Raw genomic sequence first — 5,175 nt, forward strand, 5'->3', positions numbered from 1 at the left:
AAAACGCACCAGAAATGAAGATATTATAAACAGTGTAATTACATCTATTGGACCCCACGATGATCTGCTAACCACTGTAAAGTATAATTACAGCAATTGGACCCCACGATGACCTGCTAACCACTGTAAAAAAAACAACAACGCAAACTTTAATTTCATGGTCACATCACAAGGTCCTCAGGGCTGCAAAGACCTTCATTCAGGGAACAGTACCAGGAAAAAAAAAGAAAAAGGAAGACAGATAAATGGGATGGGAAGACAACAAAAAAGAATGGACAAGCTGAGTGAAATTATATCCAAGACAAAAGACGGAAAGAAATGGAGAAATACGGTCAACAGATCTTGTGTGGTGCCCCAACGGTTCAACAGACTAAGGGACAGGTGATGGCGAACATAAATATTATGCTGCATATTAGAAGAAGCTGCGAAACGCATACAATGCCACTCGCAGAGATAAACAATATTGATCGTTTGAAGTGAACAAAAAGTTATAGATCTTGCCCAAGGTGATTAAAAAAGTTCCACCACAAAACTAGCATAGCTTCGCTAAATACCAAATATTTTACTTTCACGCTAAGACTGATGGAAAAACTGCAAAGAAAAAAAAATATTGCCGAAACCCGGGATCGAACCAGGGACCTTTAGATCTTCAGTCTAACGCTCTCCCAACTGAGCTATTTCGGCTAGTTATATTCTTCTTGCAGTTTACCAAAGTCTTAGGTGTTAGTTTAAATATGAATAACTGTTGCCATTGAATACACGGAATTTTGTTCAAATCATAGGTCTTCCTTGTCTTCGTATAGTTCAGTTCAGCTCTTCATTATAGAGATTTATATCTATATATTTTTTTTCTTTTTTTCTTAGATCGTCTTATCTTTTGGGACCACAAAGAAAGCTATTGCAAAACAGGCGAAGACCACAAAGAAAATTATTGCAAAGACAGGCGAAGACCACACAAAGAAAATTATTGCAAAGACAGGCGAAGACCACAAAGAAAGCTATTGCAAAAACAGGCGAAGACCACAAAGAAAGCTATTGCAAAAACAGGCGAAGACCACAAAGAAAGCTATTGCAAAGACAGGCGAAGACCACAATAAAAATTATTGTAAAGACAAATAAAGAAAGACAAAGACCACAAAGTAAATTATTTCAAAGACAGGGCAAAACCAGAAAAAAAATTATTGCAAAGACAGGTGAAGACCACGATGACAGATTCTGCAGAGAGTTGCGAAGATTACAAAGAAAGCAACTGCAAAGACAGGCGAATATCGTGCGTTGCAACTTGCCGCTCACACTCTTCTCAGCCATACTTCTAACTCTCTACGGGGTATATATACAGAAAGACCAATCCTGTTTGGCTACCTGTCAAGGGGGCTTGAGTTCGAAACTCGTCTCGAGCAGAGTTGTCTTTTCTGAGCGCCACAAGAAAGCACGGAAACCTTCTCCCAGATACCACCCTCCCCTCCCCCCCTCCCCTAACTAATGGACCCTAGCTTACTGAGCATGCTTATAACATTAAAGATAGGCTAAACAAAAGCCTTTTGTTTTTTAAAGCCTACAATTACCATTGCCCAGTTCAGGTCTAGCATAATTTGACGCTCGTACGAACAAAACCAAAACGTTTTTAAAACACACAATAAAAACCGTTGAGGTCCGACGATGCACAGGTCCCAACTGCTATGATTGATATATTCATTTTGATTTTCATTTCATTTTCTGTTTTTCGTTTGTTTTGCTTGAATTAAACCTTTTGTTTATGATTCCTTTGGGCAATAAAGTTTAGGTGTCGTCGAGAAAAAGTGTTGTATTCAAGTGTTTGTGTATGTTTTTTTTTTTTAGAGGGCGGGAAAAGGGGGGGGGGGGGGGGCTAGTACTGTTTGCTGGTGTGGAGAAAAAAAAAACTTCAGCTGACGCATGCAAGAACAAAGTAACTGAAAACAAATGGAAAGAGAAAGAAATGGAAAGTACAACGTAAATGAGAAGCAAAAAGGGGAAATCACTGTTATCAGCCGGAAACAGACGATGAAGGGAGTTTGAGAAATGATGTATCATGCGCACGGAGTTTCAGCACAACACCTCCGTTTACAATAATAATGGCGGGAAAGTGTAAACTTGGGGGTAACACAAAAAAAAGGGGGGGGGGATAAATCTATAAAACACATCTTCATTCCCCTGCCTGACTTCTGCCTGTCTGTCACACAATTTCGACTTCTGCCTGTCTGCCACACAATTTCGACCTCTGCTTGTCTGCCACACAATTTCGACCTCTGCTTGTCTGTCACACAATTTCGACTTCTGCCTGTCTGTCACACAATTTCGACTTCTGCCTGTCTGTCTCACAATTTCGACTTCTTCCTGTCTGTCACACAATTTCGACTGCTACCTGTCTGTCACACAATTTCGACTTCTGCTTGTCTGTCACACAATTTCGACTTCTGCCTGTCTGTCACACAATTTCGACTTCTGCCTGTCTGTCACACAATTTCGACTTCTGCTTGTCTGCCACACAATTTCGACCTCTACTTGTCTGCCACACAATTTCGACTTCTGCCTGTCTGTCACACAATTTCGACTTCTGCTTGTCTGCCACACAATTTCGACCTCTACTTGTCTGCCACACAATTTCGACCTCTACTTCTTACTGCAGTAATTATTGTGTTCAAAGTCCAGAAGAGACCAAAGAAAGATGCTTATTTCTACAAAGCTCTTATCAAATTAAATCAGTCTGTCTGGTATCTACTCAGTCTGTCTGGTATCTACTCAGTCTGTCTGGTATCTACTCAGTCTGTCTGGTATCTACTCAGTCTGTCTGGTATCTACTCAGTCTGTCTGGTATCTACTCAGTCTGTCTGGTATCTACTCAGTCTGTCTGGTACTAATCTTGGACACGTTATTTCCCCTACTTCCCATATCTTGGATCAAGTTGAAACTTTCCACGGTAATTCATTGTCACAGAATATCAGCGCATCTCTTAATCTGTACACAACACACACCAAAAGGATAAGCAATTTAAAGTTGTTTTTTTTTCCGCTATAAATATAAATCTCTAATACAAGTGAACAAAAATTTATGCGATTTCTAAGACAAATGAAGATCACTCTGTCCATAAAATAGGTAGAATTTGTTTTTTTAAAGTAAGACACCAAGAAATCCAATTGTGACGTCAGTTTCGAGAAATAAAGAGATAGCATGAGAGAGAAGCACAATTCTAGGACAAACTAAACAATCTAAGATCTATGTCCGTTTTTATAACATTGAAATATTAGGCAAGGTCAACCTATATTGGGGGGAGGGGGGGGGGGGCTCGTTCAGCTTCCGGACCAAGGTGTCTCCGGTTCCAATTGCGTTGAAAGCAGGGATTTTGAATTTCGGAATTCTTAGGACGCCTCTGAGTCTTAACTCTAGTGGGTACCTGAAGATGGTCGTTGTGCTGGCCTACCGAACCGCTAGTCATAGAAACAAGTCAGCGTTTACATCATTCACCCCATAGATAGAAAGTTCTGGAACGGGGACAACCTTTATTGTACTTAGAAGCATGTAGCTGTTGATTAATTATGATTATGTACATTTTGTTTAATCTAATTCAAAGCTCAATGTAACACTGTGTTGTATGAGTTATGGGTCTCCTTTCCACTCGCATCAAAGTCCAATGTGTTTGGAATTGTTTTTTTTTAGTCAAACAGAATTTCCATTTCATTGGACCAATAAAAAGTATCCTATCTTATCTATCTTATCTATCTTATCTATCTTTGCATTTACATTGAGTTTTTGTTTTACAGCACAATCAAAATCTGGAATCATTATGTGAAAATTTAGAACATGAAAAATAAATGGACATTAGGAAAATAGCTCAAGAACATGGCAAATGTCGCTGAACCAAGAACATGGCAAATGTCGCAGAATCAAGAACATGGCAAATGTCGCAGAATCAAGAACATGGCAAATGTCGCAGAATCAAGAACATGGCAAATGTCGCAGAATCAAGAACATAGCAAATGTCACAGAATCAAGAACATGAAAAATGTCACAGAATCAAGAACATGAAAAATGTCACAGAATCAAGAATATGGCAAATATCACAGAAAAGGGAAAATCTGTGACAATAAGGAGCATGGCAATTGTTTAGTTAAAAAAGAAAATCACATTAATGAGTCTCCCTTTGAACTATGTTTACACTCGTCATGCCAAAAAGTGTTCATTCATCAAATATAAAAATAATAATTTTTTACTTTTAGCTGTCAGATTTAAAAACAGAAAGAATAGAAAATGAAAACCTGTTTCGGCCATTCACTCCTCCAAGTGACTAACACAGCCACCACTTCCGGCTCACAAAGAGAAAGTTAGGGAAGACTTAGGACCAATCCATTGGCTAAAGCCCATAAAGCCGTTTTAATATTTAGTTCTAAACATTCCACTCAAAATATAAACAAAACTCGTAATGTTAATCAGAAGACTAAGTCAGGCTTTTGGTGACATACAAACACAATGTGTTAACGTATAAATACTAGTCAGTTTTATCCAGATTTCGAGGTTATTTTTATCTAAATGACCACTAGATCACATGGTGAAGTGAATGTGTTTATTAAAATACATTTTCTCTTTGATGTAGGGATATTAGAAATGTAGTGATTTGAGATTTAAACACAAATTTAACGGTGTTCGTTTGTTCTATGCCAGGAAGAACTGAGACACAAAATTCTCCTAAATCAAAATGTCTTTTTATTATTGTTTTTACTGATACAACGGACAGCATTCTGCAATTTTCATATTGCGATTTGATGTGTATCAATAAAACCAAGTGACACACTGCAAGGCATTCACAAGGGCAGCGGGACACACATTTGAGACCCAAAGACTTTATTGAAGACAGGCGCAGAAGACGAGAAAAACTTAGACCGCCGGCGGACAACGGCTTTGTCTGCATAAGTTCCGGGATAATATGCAGGTCGCAACTGGGTTTGCGTGGTCATGTCAAACACTGCACTCATCCTTATTCTTCGGAATCGTAGACATTGCCATTATTATTATGAAATTGACATCTATTTATCAATGTGCTTTCTGATTAAAATAATGGTTGATAAGCTACTTTGCATACGGAGAATTACCATCATCTCGAGAATTATGTGAAATCCGTATTTAGTTTATCAGACATACTCCAAACTGGAATAAAATATG

At 38.5% G+C, this 5,175-nt stretch overlaps 1 non-coding gene across 1 annotated transcript; it reads right to left on the bottom strand.

Moving 5' to 3' along the window:
* Positions 1 to 611: 611 nt before the first annotated feature.
* Trnaf-gaa (transfer RNA phenylalanine (anticodon GAA)) lies at positions 612 to 684 on the bottom strand. The gene has a single exon. It is a non-coding gene; the product is annotated as a tRNA-Phe (tRNA).
* Positions 685 to 5,175: the final 4,491 nt, after the last annotated feature.

The sequence above is a fragment of the Biomphalaria glabrata genome, chromosome 2 (assembly GCF_947242115.1).
Source record: "Biomphalaria glabrata chromosome 2, xgBioGlab47.1, whole genome shotgun sequence".
Taxonomy (NCBI): domain Eukaryota; kingdom Metazoa; phylum Mollusca; class Gastropoda; family Planorbidae; genus Biomphalaria; species Biomphalaria glabrata.